We start from the raw sequence: 20,451 nt of genomic DNA, 5'->3' as shown, positions 1-20,451 counted from the left end.
TTTATGCTTCGGTTCTATCAATAAAAATTAATGTTTTGGTAAGGAAATCACAGAATTCAGTCATTTTTTTCATTTTGGTCCATTTTTTGATGCTGCTATCGTTATTAAGAGCTATTACAGAAATGATTTTCATACCCTGCTTACATAAAAGCAGTTCCAAACGCGAACGAAACTTTAAAGTGATGAATTGATATCAAACAAACGCAAAAACAATTCTCCTCAAACACCTTCAAACTCGGACGCAGGTGAAATCACACCTGGATCCTACTCTTGTAAATGATGGCGACAAAGCAAAGAGTCGATAAGAAGGAATGACGCGGGCACGTTCGCCTTCCATCCATCTCTGATAAGGCGATTTGGTGTTCCCGGCTCCATTGTGAACGGCGTTAATGCATCACAATGGGCGGGACCGTGCGCTCGCGAACGGAACTGACCGATAGCGACGTTTTACTTGTGTTGTTTGGGCTGGTACACAAGTTATGTCATCTGTCTTTGTCCGACTGGTCCCTTTTAGTGTGTTTTTCGGCCACATGACTTGGAAAAGTTTATTGGCGGAGAAAAAGATTCGGCAAAAACATAAAGCACTGCAAAGAGACACACGCGATCCTTCCAACGCACTTATTGTTACAAAAATCCCAAAATCCCTTAGTGAGGATTCACTGGCGTAAACCACGTATTGTTTCGTTAAAAAATTTGTACCGCCTTTTAATCATAAATATAACTGCCGAAGTACTGGTGTATATAGAATATATCATGGAGACGTTTCAACAATCTCTGTTGTCATCATCAGTGCACCATGTTTAATTAAATTACCTTTTAAGTCCGTGTATAGTGTTCCTTTGTAACGCGTCTTTAACCAGTTGAACGAAACCGCGTTTTTAACCATAAAAGCGTTAATTAGGCCCGCACCTGAAAATCTCGTCAGTTAAACGTGGTGTGAATCATCACCAGCTAAACGCCTCACTTTATCCGAGAGCACAGTTTTGGGCAGGCTAGTTCAAAGTTTGAAAGCGTGAGACAGCAACACACGGTAAGAGCCCTGACTCAGGACTAAGACTGGGCGGAAAAGCATCGTCAATCACAAGAGGGTCGCGAACCCTGCGCCGGCCACGTCAAAGCGTTCGTTGCATTCCACATCGCTTTGCCAGGCTACCGCGTAGTTGGTCCATCAGAAAAACACTGGCGTTTCTGATACGATGGGCCCAGATCTAACGATCGCCTGGGTGCACCTGTTTAGTGCTGGGCGGCGCTTTGCCACCCGAGCAGACTGACTTTATCGGTCCGTTCAATCTTTTGATGGATTTTAAGTCAGTATGGGGGTGATCGGTTTCTCTACTGACCACAGGGGTGAAAAGTTCGTCTTCCGTTCGCCCCAAATCGTGAAACAATTTTAATGGGCGCATGTGGGTTTTTGGGAAGGGCTTCTTAAATTCTCTTCTTGTTTTGAGTGGATCATGAGCACGCAATTAAGTCGGGCTGTGTGTTGTTTATACTCTACATGTGCATGCACGTGTATATATTCTTGTGTTGCAAATAGCAGGAAAAAAGGTTTTCATATTTACCGTTTTACTGACAAATACATGCTAAATGTTTGTAAGCATGGAACACATTGAATGAATCTAGTAAAAAGTTTTATTGGAGTGCCAAATTTTGTTTTTATTATGGTGTCAAACATAAATGTACACAAAATTCGAAATGGGGCCCTAAAACAATAATTTCAAAACGACAAAAAATTCAGCTGTTTACATTTTGCAGCACTTTTCACTTGTTACTTGTTTAAGAAACCTGATATTTTTTATGTTTTTGGATACGCCAGAATCGTGCATTTGTACCAGTGGCTTTGTACGCAAGATCTTTCGACAACACAATGAAATTTCTTGACACCCCTGAAGCTAACCTTTGACTCCAAGACGAAGATCGTGCAGAAATTTGCGTAATATTGTGACGCCCTGGTCGTACGTCTATCAACGCTATCCATGCTGCATTATTACGTTGCGGGCATTCTCGCATCCCTTATAACGAGGTATTAATGGTTGGCAAAAACACCAACACCCTAAGTCAACATGCGCACGATTACGGAATCTCCTCTGTGTTTTGGCAAGGTAAAGTTCAACGTTGGGTGTTTGTTTTGGTATTCTCGCGCACAGCAAAGTGCCCGGATGAACCGCTGATGGATCGCAGGTGACAAGCAAGTTCGTGCAGCGTTTGGAATTATTGCTTGCCGACAAGCCAACTATTCACCTTGCCGTCGTTGCGATTACTGTGCACACATGCGCAGCAGGCAGTGAGCCTAAGCGCTAACGCAAATGATTGTAATCCCTTAATTAATTTAACGTGAAAAGCCCCTTCAAAAGCACTAAAAACGCCGCGCTGTGATACTACAAGCCTATTAGCGGCAGCCGTTTCTCACAAACCGGCTAGGTAAAAATGGCGTTTAGCGCATCGACTCCGCTTAGCCAGCATCTTAATCCCGGTAAAAATGCCAACAAAACAAAGCTGCCACGCTCAAGAGCTGACACAACTCCAGATGCAGGCGAAACAGCGCTATCCACGCCAGGTTATCTTACCACCGGATGCAAACCGCTGCAACACACGCTCCGCGGTCGAAACAGACCTTGTCCTAAGGTTCTTTGATTCGCCGCCCTTTGACCCCATCCCGTCACCTGACCCACCTAAAGCTACCATGGCACAGAGTCTTAACACAGCACCATTGACTGTTGGGGTGGCGTGCGGGGATCTAGCTTGCAAAGGCGAGAAGGTCATCTGTCCAGTAGTGGACACTCATTGGGTTTTGGTTTTTTTGAAGGTTGTTCTCAAGTGTCGCTCGCTGACCGGAAAATGAAGAAGAGTCGCGTTCGGTTCCAAATGCTCCCAAGTGGATTTTACACATTCTCACGTCACATTAAAGATGCCGCTCGACGGCCGGGGATCGCAGGAGTCAAAAGGTGTTTGAAAATGGACAGCGAAAAGCGGAAGATAAATGCCCTCATCAAAACATTTACTCTACAAAAAACAATCGGTTGCACGTTTCAATTGCTTAATGACGACACAAACCGTTACGTCAAACTTCGTTTGTTGTTGCAATTTACAAAACTGCCAGTAGAATTAACGCGCCTTTTCTCAATATTCAAACTCACTGACCTTGCTGGCCACCGGCGAAGACTCTGTTTCGGCAGAGCAACTTTTAGCCTTGACTTCAACCCCGCTGTGGTTTTCATTTATTTGGTAAGCACGATCGGCACTGGCAGGATGATTGCGCGATATTACACCAAGACCGATGACTAAGCGATCGTTGCTATGTTTACGAAGTTCAGCTTGACTGGATAACTGCTGACAAGCTGCGGCTATTGAAAGATGGCCGCACCGCTGCTAAAACGTTTTGGCAAGGCGAACTCGCGGCCAAGGAGATGTATTACCACACTTGGGCTAAAATTGCACTATCAGAGCTTTCTCTACTTGAGTCCAGATCCTGGTTTTTGTGTTATAATACCATGGATTACAACAAAAAAGCTCAAAGGCTGGAAATGACTGATGAACTGATCCAAACGCACACTCCATTGTGATGTAACAACGACCTGATAATCGCACTCAACGGATTTACCCTCAATTTTCCAAGCGCCGATGAGGTGAAACCGGATCCCACTTTTTGAATGTTGATTTACTCAAGACGCCATAAATAATGCACTAATTGCAAGAAAGCTGAACGGTTCAACCACGGCCGCCATTTTGTTTTCGGGTGGACTAAAGTTGGTGTAATAACCTTAAGAGCGATGTTGCTCGAAAACACTATTTAGCTAAAACGTATTTGTCTTAATTTTCTCTGGAAAAAGATAAATTTGAGTTTTAACCTTTGTGCTGCACCATTGAGTGAAAATCCATCATCATTTTGATTTCAAAAATGCACCAAAACTACAAATATTTTTAAACGTTTTTACTATGCTTGCAAAGCAATTTAGGATTGTGTTCTAACATTTATTTTCGGGCAACAAGAAAGTGTCAACAGTAAACACATAGTCTCACTCTTAACCAGCTATTTAAAGTCTCACTTGACTGTTTTGTTTATCGTCAAAACTGACGCAAACTGCTTGGAATCATCGATTTGCCTGAGTCCAGGTGTGTTTCACCTGGCGGCAAATTTTTAATCTTTGAGTGGTAAAGGAACAGCCGTTTTACGAATTCTGAACAGTAAGAGTCGTAAGCTGGGATAGCCGGGCGATTTTTTACGCCCCCAACTCACTAAAAGCAACTGACACCTGATACAGGAATTAGATACGCCGCACGATGATGGGTGTCGTATCAACCCAGCTGCCTGTGTGATGTTATGCTTGGGTAAAAAGTGAATTTAGTTGCACGCAGTTTTGAAGTAAATGGCGTTTGCTCACCTTCCATGCCAACAAAAGTAACCTAAAAAGGTAAGTTATAAAGTTTTAAGCGTTGAAATGGACACTAATTTAGGATTTTTGGAAACTTTGATTTATTCTTATGAACGTTTAATACGTTTTTATTACCTGGCATGTAATCTGTATTTGTAAAGTTGTATAGGGCTTGACTACATGTATTAATGACAAAACAATCTTCGCGCAGACCAAAACGTCTTGCACTCAGCAAAATATCGAATGTCTTCTAACCTCAATGGAGCGGGAAAAACGAACGTGCTTTATTCTACAACAAACGCATCAATGTCGTCATCAAGAAACCTTGTAAGTGGACAAGAGAATTTTCACATATGTTGGCTGGATCTCCCATGGATATATTCAAAAAGAATAAAGATATTCAATTGAGGGCCTTGACTGTTGATTTTGACTGACAAAGAAACAAAATATTGTCCTGCCAGATGTATGGGATTGTCATGCTTGGGGTGACACGTGAAGACTAGATATCATTTGTCAATTCGATAGCAACTGCCTGAACTTTTCATAATTTTACAACAACATTCCACGTTGTATTTGCTATGGCATAAATTAATTAAAACTTGAATTCTGGACGCCGGATTTAAAACCAGACAATGTTTATACGTGACGCAAATCACCATGGAAATTTAATTTTAATTAGGTCAAACAATAACTTCATAATATTGTTCATCGATATGATTAAAACCATTTAGATAAAATAATAAATGCAGCCTTAAGAAGGTGAAATATAAAATACAACAAAATTAACAACGTATCAAAATAGTTTATAGTTTATGTTTTTCTGCAAAACACGCCCATCATATAACGACTGTTTTGTCTTCCGCGAAGTTCACTGTTCACTGTCCAGTGCATAAGAGTGGGCCACCTAAAATCGCCGCTGACCTGTGAAAGCTTCAAGGAGATCAATGCCCGCCCATGTTTGCCATTGGGCATCAAGTAACTAAAGCAAACAATGGCAGTCACGCAAACAGAGCATGGGAGATCGATTTTTACCTTGCAAACCTGGGGGCCAATTGGATTTTACGCCTAATGCAAGAAAATTGCCCGCGCCTGCGTCTTTCCCCCGGCCCTTGCTTTTGATAAGATCAAGTTTCGGGAATGCTTTTTTCACCCTTTTGCAGTAATTTGTTGACAGTTCTGAAAGGCCCTTGGCCTTGATGTTGCATTTCTAAAGGGCTCTTGGCCTTAATGTTTGAGGTTTGAACGCTGCTGTAAAATAACTGTGAATCTGCAATGAATATTTAACCTTATTTGTCTGTTAGAATTTAATTTTTGTTTATTTTTAGCTTATACATTATGATATTTATTTATGTGAGCCTCAATAGAAAATATTTGGTGGCAGAACACAAAGCGGTGAAGACATACATGCGCTCAAAATGGCGTCAACGCCAAAGGCCAGCAGCAGGTCTGTTGCGCTAAGGTCGGTGGAAATATGTGTTGATCGTCAGGGACAAGAAACGCCGAAAAAGGTAAATGTGGTGCTCAATTGTTTTGGCATGTTGTAAAAACAACAATGTGCTTAACTCTAAATATGGGCAAGCAATTTTAAGGTGTTTTTTCAAATACATTGGTGTACTGCACAAACTTAAACTTCTTAAGCAATATTATTATTGACTATGTCACTATCAAATGCTATACGCATTCTCTGGCTATATATTCTCCGTTAAGCAAGTGAAAATAAATAGTCGAAACGTCTGCACAATGGAATGCCTAGTACGTTGTTTCATGTTCTGGCGTTTTTGTGACTTTTGTTTGTGGCATACATGGAAACATCAAATAATAAGTGTTATTAATACAAATAATTTGCACCACTCCTTCAACAGTGCAATAGGTATGTTTGTTTTATTGTTCATTTGGGACTATGCAATTAGCCCATGTACAACTTGCTTGTTTATTTTAGTACTCGATTGCACAAATAGGAATTATAGAATTGCAACTGGGGAATATTAAAGTTTTAAATGTATTTTTACAGACACTCGGAAGAACTGTGGCTGATAGGCTACCCCAACACAAAAGCGGAAAATAGAATTATTTCACTTCAGGCAGCAATGACAACAATTCAATTTATTTTGTTTCCAGCGCACAGAATAAACATTTATACATATTGCAATAAAGCAACCAATATGTTATAATAACTGAATTGTACATGTCTTTATGAGACAAAAAAATCAGGTATTGGAATCTAAGTTATTAGGAATACTGTTTTTAGTGTATTACTTGGCTTAATGTTGCAGTTGAGTGACATACATGATGCGGCGTGATTATCCTTTTAAAAACTAAAAAGATTATGTAACTAATTTTACCTTTTCACCAACAAACAAATATAAAGTGTTTGAATTTACTTACCTTGTTCGAATCTCATGATTCGGAAAAATTAAACAAGAAAATAAACGTAACTAAAAAAACTAATATGTTTTTGATCGGACACAATGTTTTTCTTTGAAACTCTGTAAATTTTATTGCCGTTTAAAAAACAGCGTCTTGAATGTTTAATGCATAGAGTATATTATGTTTGAAATTTTTATTATACAACAACATTCGTTTCATGCAGTGGCATTGTGAAACAAAAATTGGATTTGTTCAACCTATACAGGTTTAACACCTCAACGTATGGAGCTGAAGCAAGATTTCGACACCCAACCTGAAAGTGAACAAAAACGGCAACAGCAATAAACCAACTTATAACAAAGGTAATCTAAATACAGCGTATTTTTGAGGCGATACGTCCAGTGGTGGGATTCAAATTTTTTGTCAGCCCGTTCTATCACAAAAGTAATATTTTTCTGCCAGTTCTGTTACAAAAAGTCCATTGGCAGTAACCAGTAATGCTAACCGGTTCGCTGATCTCATAAAAGTTCGTAAGACTGTTCTATAGAACCGGTGCGAACCGGCCGAATCCCACCACTGGATACGTCTAATTGCAATCAATAGATTTGAAGCCAAAAAATCGTAATTAAAATTTCCTGTTGTAAAATCTATTTTATGTTTTCCAACTCCGAAAATTTTGGTTTAATGTACAAAATGGCGAATGCATATTGTGCGTGCTACTTGCGTTTACCTGAAATGTGTATTGTTGATACCACAGCCTAAACTTTGTAAAACGTCTTACAATCGGTTATATGTCCATTTTTCGGAATAAAGTAGCTTTATTCAGTTCTGAAATGTGAATTTATAAACAAACCCAAGGGAGTACAAAAACTATTTGATTTGTTTAATGAAACGATTCTGGTGAACAAAAAAGCATTTTATCACAAAAACAAAATATTAAAAAAAAATTAAGGGTTTGACGGTTATCTGTATACCTTCACTGGCAAAATATTTTTTTGCCAAATATAAACACATAGCCTAATTAAATAAAACACCAAAAAATTATATTGCTTGTTTATTAATGAATATCAAATTATTTTGCTGAAACTACTATTTAGACAGGCAGTGAACAGTAATTTTGTGTCGAACTCAGTCGTCTTATTTACGACGACTTTTATTTTGACATGTGTTGTTATTAACGCGTAATATCACTATTAACTTACACGAATCGGTGGAATCAGTTCTGATACGTTATTATGATAGTTACAAAACTTTGTTGGCTTTGCAGTTGTTCCTCGAAGATTTCTGAACTTGATTTCGCAATTCGTTACCACGAAGAAGGTAAACAATACGTTTCATTTTCTTAAATCCTTTTGTCAGGTTTTTAAGGGCCTCCCAATGATTCCTTAAATTTTTTATTGTAAATCGCCTAAGTTTACACCTGAGTTTTGTTGCGCTTATAGCTTTCACTTGTTTAAAATAGAATTTGTATGGGGTCACTTCAGAATCAGACAAGCAATACCAGGCCCCACGAGAGGGGGGTGCAGCCGGTGCGCCGCACTGGGGCCCATGAAAGTCTGGGGGGCCCATAATTATTAAGTTGAAAGTTACAGGGTGAAATGTGAAAGACGTTTACTTTGCTGTCCGCCTTCGTATTAACATTTTTAATTGGTCTGTACGTATAGCAGCAATGGGGTCTCATGTCCGACTTAAGTCACATTTTTCGAAAGCTTGACTTGACTTGAGTCTTCTCAGCTGTGAAAAGACTTGACTTGACTCGGTATGTCAACAAAAACAGGAATTTTTTTACCAGATAACCTGTTCAGTTGGCTTTAACCAAACAATAGCAGAACTTACTGTGCGATTTGTATGGATTTTTGTTGGTATACCCAGTATATATATTTTATTTTTTTGAGGTCATTTCATCCGGTCCTCGACCATATTTTTTGGTTTGCGAAATCGTATTGATAACTTCGTAACATTCAAAAATTAAACTACTCCCTACGAAAGTTTTTCTGTCTCGATATGTGAAATTGATATTACCTAGTCCTAGTTTCACAGGATTACAACGCCTATTATTGATTCAAAGCTATAGTTTGTTACGTCACAGAGAAGACTACAACTGTTGATTGTGCGCAGACAATTGCCTTTCTATGTCACTTGTGACGTAATGTACAAGCATTGCTCGTAAGATGAGACTAACTATACCAGGGGTCGGCAACCCCTGGCACGCGTGCCAAGGTTGCCACGCAGGTGTTTTTTTATGGCACGCCAACCGATTTGCGTGTTTATATTGAAGTAACAATTTAACCTGTTACTCTGCTTGTTTATAGTTTTTATCATGCCGTGGTCTTAAAATTCAGCCTTTGGCACGCGTCGCGTTTACTTTGCTGTACGAACGTTATAGTGCATGCAGTAAAAATATAGGAATTTTAGGTTTTTAAAACTTTAGAGGTTTGGCGTTATTGTCCAAGCTGTTTAATGAGTGCGGCTAGCTTGCTTTAGTTTGTTCTTTTGGCGAATAAACGTATTAAACGCTTGATATTCAGCACATAAATAGTGTTCAAAGAGGGGCCCAAAAATTGACTTGCACCAGCATATTTTTTCTCTCTCCAGGGCCCTGAGCAATGCACACAACATTGGTAAACGTAAGTCCAGATGCAGTGTCGATAGAGATTCGTCTGTTGCAAACAACATCTGATATTTGCCATTTTTTGCGCTCTTTTTTAATTTAATCGACTGTTTCGTTTTCGATGCTATATATGTTGTCGCATAATAGGACTGCGTTTCGATCTGAAAGTTTCGCAGCAAAATTGTACCGATTAACGTTTAAACTTGCATAAAGTATCATGTAAAACATATGAGCTATAAATAGTAAAATGAAACGAACACACTTTGAACTACTGCAGGTGATTTTTCACATTATAATCTTTAGTGATAAATCAAACTAAACTATGTGTATTATAAAAAAATAGACGATACGGGTGCTCTTTAAGTAAAAAAATTGCTTCATGCAATCATTTATTTAAAGAACAAATGTTGAAATTGCGTTTAGTTAATTTTCTATAGGCCAGGGGGTGTTACACCTTTTTAGGATTTCGGTATTAAAATTTTTCTTTGTTGAAGAAAATTAAACTTCACAGTTTCTTTTCAATTTAGTTTTATCGATTGGTGACGATGTATTAAGTTCGAACTAATAATTTGTTATCCTGCTGGATAAAATACAAACCGCCTCTACATCGGGATAAATCACGTAAACGCGATCCAAAAAAATCAAAAACAAGGAAAACATGTACCAAAGAAATTTTAAAATGGCGTTTAAATTCTTTACGTGCTTTCTTCAAAACGCTTGTGCTTTTTATTTGGAAAACTCAATTTAGACAAACCGCAATATGAAATTATAAGAAGCAATTTTCCGCTGGAGTGCGCTAACGAGATAATTAGTGAAAGTGATCTCGCAACAAAAACAAACTTAAAACAACGGTTGGCATAGTAATACGTTAAAAACATGCAAAACAACCTGCTAAAAACATGATGATCTGGAAGATACAATTTGTGCAGTAAAATTAAAGCAAATGAGATTCGATAATTTAAGGCAGTGGTCACCAAACTTTTTTCACTGCGGGCCGGATAAGGTTAATAATGATTCGCGCGGGCTGCATAGTTTGCACGCCCCAACGCCGTCTTTCCAAACTTAGCCCCTTTATAGGGGGCCAAGAGATGGTCTTTCTACAATCCTATTTAAAATATGGTACTGCGACTGTTAAATTGTACAGTTGGTCTCATCTTACGAGCAATGCTTGTATATTACGTCACAAGTAACAAAATACGGCAATTATTTGCGCACAATTAACACTTGTAGTCTTCTTTGTGCCGTAACAAACCGGTTTGGATCAATCTTGGGCGTTGTAATTCTATAAAACTATAGGTAATATCAATTACACATATAGCGACAGGAAAACTTTCATAAGGAGTAGATTAATTTTTGAATGTTACAAAGTTACCAATACGATTTGGCAAACCAAAAATGTGTTCGCGGGCCGGATGAAATGACCTCGCGGGCCGGATCCGGCCCGCGGGCCGTAGTTTGGTGACCTCTGATTGAAGGCATTGTGGTGCGCATCATGTCGCATACAAACTTGTGTTTTTTTGCCTGATAAAACAGCAGTGTTTACGATACAATATAAAGGATCTCTATTAGGATTACAACACTTTTGACAAGTTTGAAAAACTTCTTTACCTTTTAAACGTAGCATACATAAAAAATATTGTTTTGAAGCGTTGGTAAACTTTACCGTGTATTTAATCGTTTTAATCCTTTCTAACTTTACATAGTATTTGATTTTTTGCCTAAATTCTTTATTTAAAACATATTTTTTTATCGAAAAGAATTTGTCTCGATAAAGTGAAATGCAAAAGATAGCAGAGCACGAGCTGATTTCGAAGCCCGAATAGTGTTAAACAAATCATATCGCCTATAGAGCTTCTAACGAAAATCAGATGTATCGTCGTTATAATTTTTTTACTCTTTTAAATGTTTTTGGATTTAAATTACATTTTTTATTTACCCGGTAAAACAATTCAAAACAAATGTTTTATCGCTTTTAGGCGAAAATTGGATATAAAAAAAGATCTAAGTTATTGTTTGTTTAAAATAGATTTTAGAAATATAAAAGAGTGTATAAGTTGATAAATGCTGATAAGAGTAGATTTTAAATGTGTCGAATTCTGTAAAACCGATATGCTTTTAAACTGCAGTTCAAAATCGCAGATCTCAATTTCTAAATGTTTATTTTGGATAGTATGCGAACACTTATAGTTTGTGTAGAAACTGGTTGTTTTACCTTTTATCGGGCCGTTTATTTTTATTCTGCTAACGCAAGTATTACATTAAAACACATTTCTAGATATTGAATTGTTACGAAGCTGAAAAGAGCAAACTAAAATATAAATTAATTTTTTTTCACTATGTTATACGTCTACTGATGTATGTCATTTTATTCGCCAAGCAGATTTGCCAAAACACTCCAGCAACAACGTGCCTTTATTTACGTCCACAGGTTGTGTCTCAGAGTTTGGCTGACAAATGGGATGTTTGCATACAAAAGCGAATCGGTCTGAGTGAGATCGCACCTCGGCGACCAACGATAATCTCCGCTTCCATTTAATTCACTCCTATCTGTCATCAAGCCTGGGACGAAAGCGTTGATGCCAGTGACGCTTCATAGAAGAGACGTCATCGAATTCTCACCAACCCGCGAACTACCCGGCTGATGCCGTCGCTCGATCGCAATCAGATATATTTTGCTTCACACAGCAGGCGACGCGAACTTAATGATCTTAAATCTCTCTTCTCCTCTTCGTTCGTCCTACTCCGCTTTCCCTCTCGTCGTCATTATCGCAGCTGAAGACGGCGCAAAAGGATCAAGCAAATATTGACAGAGCAACGAGGCCTCGCATTCCTAACTGCTGGCCTTTATTCGCAATCGAACAGCGCTTGATTCACGACCCACTCCTCATCCTCTCGACACCCACAGCTCATCCTCTTCTAGTGATTGCTTTCTCTTTTAGCATCTTCGCTAAGTGCAATGGTCGCTGTGTGCTTTCAGTTTCATTTTCGAGCTAATATTGTCTGGAACCGCCAATAAACGAGCTCCAATATAACTTGGCATCCATAATTTATGGTGGGCAATATTAAGACAGATGCCTGCGCAGATTGCGTATTTGGAACAGTAAATAAAATTATTCAACGTCAGAAAAAACGTTGGTGTTTTGGATGTTTTTATTATTCCAAAATGTGAATCATTGTTTATGTTGGTCGCAACGTTTAAACTTTTGATTGTGTTTGGGTTACTCTTATTTATTCAATAAATAAATAGAAAAGATCAAATATTTTTTGTACATTTAAAAACAGAAATAAAACATGATTTTAAATAACAATTTTATGTTATTCTTTTACTGTTGAATTTTTACTGTACAGATGATAAGAATTCCCACAAAGTACTTTAAATAATGGTGTCTTTCCTTACATTGATGTGGTCACATTTCTACCATTGCGTTTTGTGCACATTTTGTTGATAGTTTTGTTGCTTGTTTTTTATGCTTTTTTTTCAAAACAATTAAATTTTAACAAAAAAAACTGAGAATGTATATTTTTGTGTGCGACAAGAGAATGTAAATTTTTGTGTGGTATACGGTTTGGTTCAAAATCACCTCCAGTTACATCTCACACCAAGTTGTCGTGCTTGATCTTCGAATCCGGAAGATTATTTACTTACGGCATGCTCCCTGCTCGTTAATACAACACCTTAATGGCAGTGCAAACAATCAAATCATTGATAGTCTGTTGGGTTAAGACAGGCCCACTCCAATGAATCAAACTTGGAAACTATTGGTCTCAATGCGGCTTTCGCGGCTTCGCGCGCCTGCTCAAGCTTTGTGCATATAGACACAAGACCCAATGCTGTTTGCTTGCCGGGCCGAGTACCCGTTGATACAATATTTACAGACCGGGGTATTGGTTGTGCCCTGCTGTCCGGTTTAGTGAATAGGAGTGTTGTAAATACTGGTGTAGTAGTTTTTGCTCTGTATTAATTCTTTGTCAAAACCATTCAAGTAACACATACTATTTTGCATTTCGTTAAAACCGGCGAAATATCTGTAAAGTGCGAATAGGTACTGCCTTAGTTTTTGCAAAACTTTTATTATGGTCAAAACTTGGCAAACTGATTTCAAACGCTATTAAATTAATGCGAAAACGTAATGTTTTTTATTAAACCTATAAATTTAACAACTGTTTGCAATTTTACCTATATAAGTATCTTGCAAAGTTTTCGTTTCGGTATTTGTTTTCAATTTAAAACTTTCAAGTTTTAAAACCTCAAGTTTAAAGCCAAAAAAACAATATGGCGGCAGAGCGTTTGTGAGTTGCAAAAAATCAATTGTTGATTATGCCACACAACCAATTGATGCTGGTAATGTATTGCTGACAAAACGAACCAACAAGAGACAACTGATAAATTGACAATTTGTATTGCATAACACTAAAGCAGAATTTTCCAATGGCAGAAAAACAAAAGCACGCAATATGCAAGTGACCTAATACTGCAACCGTGGTCATAACTAAAGCATAAAAAAGACTTTGACCTTGTTTTATCAACCTAACAGCATTTTTTTAAAGTCTTAAACAGTAACTACAAAAAGGTAAAAATCGTAAAAAGAGGTATGAGTTACTATTTTTTTATTCTTGCGTAGTTAATAATTCAACCTAATCGTAAATAATTCAACCTAATCGTCTTTTAACATATGGTTCTTAACTGTATTCAAAAACACTGAAATAAGCAATAAATTGGAATCGTTTTCAATGACACAAATAAAGTAACAAAAAAGAGCACAAAACAGCGGCTCACAAAACAAAATCCTCAAAATGGTGATGTAAAAGCAACTAACTTATAATTGCATGTGTGGAAATAAACAATGTAAAATGGCATTAAACCTTTTGCGGATGGAACTACATATGTTTTTCAACAATGGCACGCATAAAACTTGCAAAAATATAAAAGTAGCAAAACAAACTGTTCTATTCAACGACACCACTATATTTTTTCTCGTGAAAGTATGTCTTTTTAATTGTCAAATGGCTTGTTTTAAACTCATTGGTTCACCTTCAAACTTATTTAGAATTTATGTCACAGAAGATACAATTGACAAGCAATACTAAACAGACTCAGAAAACCACAACACCTCAACAAATGCGAATCAAAAGTTTTGACATCTTGAAAAGCTGAACTGTGAGCACCGCCCGATTTAAAACCACAAGGAAAGATTATCCTCATTCGACCCCCGGGAAAGCAAGAGCAGAACCCGTTAAATCATCTTGCGTAATGTTCACGGTAGTGGTTTGATGGTTTGTGGTGGGGCCATCTGCAATGGGCCAGATAATAACGTCTCGAATGGTGCATGGAAGGCGCATGGAATGATCGTGGATCCGATTCACTTTCGCTGCTCCCGTGACGAGAGACGCGACACGACGAACGCGACATTCTACAGTGCAAAAATGAGCAATTAAATAAAGTAATTAGGTTTCTATATGTTTTTGTTCATTATGTTTAATCAAAATTCAGATTTGCAACGAAACGTAATAGGCATCACACAGTAATCCAAAGTCAGCATATGTGTGGTTTGTACTAAAAGTCGATAAAAACTTGTCACCGTTTCAACATGCTGTTTTCAAATGCCATGCAGATAATTCATTTTCATGCTGCAGCAAATGAACAAATTCCAAATAAAAAAGTAAACAAATCTGAACCAAAAGAAACAAACAAACAGAGGTTTGTTATTCAAGGAGGTGGGGGAGTTTCTCTTTTTTGTTTTTTAATTTGTTTGTGGAATCACTCCAACTGAATTAACCTGGCGGCACGGGTCCACAACAGAGCCTTGAAGACAATCGCTCAACGTCAGACCAACGGTTATTAAAGTGGAGCGCATCAATAGACATAGCTTTTCGGGCTACTATACTGTCAACAGATTACCAGAAGCCGAATCCGCATAGCTTTGGTGCTCACGATTTTGGATTCCCTTTCAGCAAGGGGTAAAATCGTGTCTTGACGATGGTAAATCGGTCCAATTGCGGCGTTTGTAATGTTATGGGAATGCGTCCTGCACCGTGCGTTCGTGCTGTTTCTGTGCGGGCAAAATGTGCCAATATTCTCGTGGTTGAAATTTGACGATGACCTTTACTATTCAAAACATGTAGGGCGGGTCGTGACAAATTCCAAATAAGGAAAGGGCAAATTATTGATTGCGGTGTTATGAAACAACCCTCGGTAAATCAGAGTGATGCCCCAAGTGCCTTTTTAAACGAGGGCTCTTTTATGCTACGTCGCAAAGTCAGTCTGATCTTGATTTTTTGATAAAAAAAGAAAACGCTCACATTACAACAATAATCTAAAATCGCACACAAATGTAACTTCGGATACACATACAAACAAAACTTTTGGTTTGGTTTGTGGTAAGCATTGTTCTGATGTGGGTTAAACAATTTCATCAATGCGAAAATTTAAAACGCAAATGACTTTAAAACGCAGACGAAAATAGCAAGACCGTTTATAGACGGTCATTTAATGATGTTTTCTTTTTTACCTAGACTTTTATACAATTAGAGAAGACTTTACTTTTATCGCCAGGTTAACACTCCGACTTCATCGGAAAACTTCCAAACGGTCTCTAGTTTTGTTGATTAAAACCACATTTAGAGGCAACGCCCAAAGATCCAGAACCAATTAAACAACGCAACTACTTTATCTGGCACAATTAGACATTATTTTTCTATTTGAACCCAAATATAGAATATTAATTGCAATTTAAAATACGTTTAATCAATCTGACTGTTGTGTCTTGTCGCCATTTTATCTTTAAAACGGACCGCAGTCGGCGGGAAAATGATCACCGAATTGCCGCTAAAGAATCGTGCAAGTAAATACCAAAAAACACACCACACAAATCGTGGTGCCTAATTAAACTGAGAGTTTCGCAGCATCCGCTTCCACAACTGGGTGAAAAACACGATCAGGCTAGACAAAAAAACAAGGCATCAAAGAGCTCGCGACGGCAGGTCAAAGAGAACAATTGGACAATAGGAAGGACGGTGTTTGCACGAGTAAACAACCTACATTATGCCGTTGTTTGCCAACACGTCACACCTCGCTCTGAATCTGGTGAGCACAGCTTACAAACTGTTGACCCGTGGCCGAACAAGCAAGTTTCCTTCGGTCGAAAGAAAAGAGAAAATTGACAACACGCGCGTATACATGATCTTACGCTCGGCCAGCAATTGATTGACACCACTACCCTAATATAACAACGTAAATAGCAAATGTTTGGAACAATTTGGAACCAATAAATGCTCGAATAAATAATGTTTTGTTAACATGTCACCGTATACGAGAACGAAAAATAATTAAGTCCCGTGGCAAAAATATCCCCATGCTCATGAAAAAGAAACAGTAAATAATAACGTTAAAAACATCAGAATAATTTCGGAAAAAATCTAGGATTAGGCCTGTTGCATGTGAGCGTTATTTCTTAGCTCTGTTAATACTTTGCTTATTCATTTGAAAATATATTTTTTTATGTTTTTCATCTGAGTTGAGGTTAAAGTAATTAGTGTTAAAATGAATTATGTGATGGTGTTATTAGAACGTAACATAAACACTAGCTAGTCGAGACAGAAACGGACTTTTTCTTCTATTTAACTCGGCAAAAACACGTCTCTTGGGTTTAATTAAGCATTCACTCAACGCAACTCTCCTAATTACCCAACAAAATCCCCAACGCAAATTAACACCGCATGTAATCTATTACATCATGTTGATTCGTCAATACCCATCTAATTTGCTGAGGGTATATCGGTTTACATCACCTTTGTCCAATCCAATAGGGTCCGGTGACCCATTACTCGGGCGTACAATTTACTCAGACAGTGATACAGCAAACGTACAAAAAACATTTTCATAAGCAACACTTGTCTATACAAACCGCCACCACTTACTTTTCTTTGTGGTAACCATTAAAGCGAGTGGCTGGGATTAAATTGCGACGTTTGCTTGGTTTGTGAAAGTGAGCACGCGAAAAAGATGTAAGCAACACGCTTTGTTAAAAGGCTGCGCTTGTCTTGTTCTTAGCTCGATCGAAAGCGCGACGTTTACTCAATTGAGCATCGATTTCCCTTTATGTGAGGTGTCATTTCCCCCTGCGCCAAAAGGCCCACGTGTTATGTAGAATCAACAAATATCTTCGCAGAAAAAAAAATGAAATCACTGAGACACATAAATAACTCAATGTAGATTGTAGGAAAATTATTTTATTTAAACATTTCATGTTGTTAACACTTGAAAGATTTTATGACTTCGTTTTCAGTGTTTTAAAGCCTACACGTGCCTTATTAGTGGGTAGGGGTAAGTATACGTTTAAATTGTAAAACTTGTGTGAAGGTTCTTTCAGGAGAAATAATAGGCGCGGGCTTAATTAATCCTTTTGCCAAATTTAGAACTTTGGTTTGCAAAAAAGATAACAGTTTGTGCTCACTAAAGTTGGCAGCAAAATTATACGGCTTTGTCCTTGAATAGACTTTTGATATCAACTCAATCGGCCTTAAAGGAACGAAACACGTTGAGCGAAAGGTCAATTTTTTGGTCGACTCCAGTTCCCATTAAGCTGACCTCTGTCCAGTGCTAGGCTCATTAGCAACAAAAACTTGACCCGTTCACAGTCGTTCAAGAGTCAGTCTCGGCAACACCTGGCCCAAATTTGCGTCCGAAAACGTAGGAATTTTAAATCGTTCACACACATAAGTGGCCTAAACACAGCGGGTCGTTCCCATGTCGATACGTGTGGCCGATCGGTCGGCACAAAATCCAGTTTCAGTTACGCGAGATTGCAGGCAGCGACGGTGGGCGGCTGAAATCTCACGGCGATTGCGTTTTCGGGTTCCTATGCTGGTCATGATTCAGGGTGACCGAATCGCCACACCTTTGGAGTGTTAGTGGCCGGCGGTTGGGAGTCATTTCATGGAGAAAGGGCCTGATTGATGTGGTTGGCTATGTGTTGGAACGAGCGCATTGGTAAAGTAAAAGCAACAAAATTATTTTTGCATCTTTTTAGGTAGGACACAAATTATGTCAAACATAAACAAACAATATATGTTTCAGGAAAAAAAATGTTTAGCTCGGGTTTTTATACGGGCATTCCTGGTATTTTTTAATGGCGCGCCCCAAACAGACTGTGACGTAAAACTGTAAAAGGTATTTTTGAAACCTTACTGCCTTTGCAATCCCCTTATTCCCATAAACACCGATGCATCACCCAAGTTATTGGATGACAATTATTTGTTGCAGCACTACCTTTTTGTAACTAACTTAAAGGATTTGTTATACAACGCTGCGATGTAAGTTATATGGAGAAATGGCCATACTGTGTCGTTAAACAAACAGAAAAAACACAAACACACTCGAATGGGTATAAATAGTAACGTTAAAAGTGTCACTTTTGATTGACAGCCTGACAAATAGCTTTTAACTGTGTTTTGTCTTGTCCATTGCCTGATTTGCTTACCGGCAACGACCACGCATCACGCCTTCTAGTGCATAGGTTAAGCTTTGAAGCCAACAGGCCGATCCTTGACGCCGCAACTTCACCTTATAAGCACACAAACGTGTATGTTGGGAATCCTGATGCAGGCTTGACTCAATTAAAAGATTTGAGACGCGCTGAACTTATTGTGGATATTCGGCAAACGCTGCCAGCGTTTGGTTTAACTTGCTGCTGCAATTAGCGCGGGCAGTCAAGCGTACCACTGAGCAACACGTCACGGTATTTCGTGACGGGTATGTGCATCCCCCGGATTAATTTGACAAGAATTCTATTTGAACCACTCAAGAGTTTTTTCTTGTTTTTAAACATTTTTTTTATGAATCAAAACGATAGTATAATACACAACAACCTCCGAGAAATGTGTATGTAATTTAATTAATTCAGAACAAGAAAAAACACAGCAACTAGTGTCAAAAACCTCACATACGAAAAACCTTACTTGGGACGAAATGGTGTATTATTTTTTTCAAATAAATACGTTTACCAACACTGTATTAGTGATACAAATTTTACGCGATCCCAAGCATATATATAGCTATACCAACCAACGTTTTCCAGAAAAACAAAAACCCATAACCAACCTAAAAAGTTGTCTTAGCATATTGATATCATTAAAAAAGTCTAGGGTGCTGCAGAGTAACATTTGATTTCAGACTCAGGTGTGGTTTCGTATTATAAGCGGGGCATGGTTAAGAAGATGACCAATTAGGGTTAGGGTTTGAACCAATTTTTTGCATGGTTGCACCCCGACCTTACGGTCGTTGCTAAGGCGACAGTGACCAAAATGTAAGGGAAGGTTACCTCAGCAAACCTGCTAATTGCTCTTCCGAAGTGAAAAGTTTGGATAATATGACCACGCACACCGAGAGATAAATCAATGTCAAGGCGAGTTTGACAAAGACAAGCTATTGTGCTTGACGTTTAAGCTGTGATATGGTTCAAAAACGTTGAACTTAAACCAGGACGCGCCCGAATCAGTTTGCTGAAAGTTTGAGGGGTAAAGACATCGGATGTGACTGTACCGTTGTATCCAGTAGCCCGTGGGCTAACCATTTTGGACCGGAATATGTTCGAAAATTTGTGAATGTCCTACCGAAGTCGATTCAAATAGAATCTTGGTGCCTCGAGAAGTTTTTGTAATTTACGCAAAATGTGCTTATTACATTGTTTCAAAAGGATTTCCAGGAACCCTGCTATAGGACCTTGCGAGCAAATGTGTGTTATACTCGCGGAGGTTGATATTTTTAAAAAATTACTAAAACAGCGAGAGCATTAATTGCAAGCGATGTCGTGATGTTATTCCTCGCAAGATGTTCCACAAGAGCAGATTAAGTCACGACATCAAAGGCTTTTCTTCACTTTTACAAGCGCCGATTACCAGTTTTGGGGAATCATCAAAACACACAATATCTCAGCGACAACTGTCGAACAGGGAATCGTTCGGCCGAGTGCTATTCGAGAGGCGTCTAGGACTAAGCTTTGGTGCCACCAGCTAGGGGACCTCGCAGTGAAAGTGGGGACTTGTGATGAAGAGTGTGTGGTACGATAGCGAAAGGCTGAGTGGCAAAGTGCTTTACGTACG

At 38.5% G+C, this 20,451-nt stretch overlaps 2 long non-coding RNA genes across 3 annotated transcripts; one reads left to right on the top strand and one right to left on the bottom strand.

The window, feature by feature from the left end:
- The first annotated feature begins 4,178 nt into the window (after positions 1-4,178).
- On the top strand, positions 4,179-13,191 carry LOC145209250 (uncharacterized). 2 transcript variants are annotated; one of them, XR_013855041.1, is made up of 7 exons: positions 4,179-4,412; positions 4,585-4,700; positions 5,755-5,881; positions 6,385-6,584; positions 7,006-7,102; positions 8,008-8,060; positions 11,780-13,189. It is a non-coding gene; the product is annotated as an uncharacterized LOC145209250 (long non-coding RNA). The 2 variants fall into 2 exon arrangements; XR_013855042.1 differs by lacking the exon at positions 8,008-8,060 and having other exon boundaries at positions 11,780-13,191.
- A 544-nt stretch (positions 13,192-13,735) lies between these two features.
- On the bottom strand, positions 13,736-17,133 carry LOC145213008 (uncharacterized). Its single transcript, XR_013856804.1, has 2 exons — positions 14,931-17,133; positions 13,736-14,762 (listed from the first exon to the last, which is right to left on the bottom strand). It is a non-coding gene; the product is annotated as an uncharacterized LOC145213008 (long non-coding RNA).
- Positions 17,134-20,451: the final 3,318 nt, after the last annotated feature.

This window comes from Phallusia mammillata, chromosome 1 (assembly GCF_965637545.1).
Source record: "Phallusia mammillata chromosome 1, kaPhaMamm4.hap1.1, whole genome shotgun sequence".
Taxonomy (NCBI): Eukaryota; Metazoa; Chordata; class Ascidiacea; order Phlebobranchia; family Ascidiidae; genus Phallusia; species Phallusia mammillata.
Note: the sequence above shows the minus strand (reverse complement) of the source record. Positions and strands in the feature narration are given on the sequence as shown.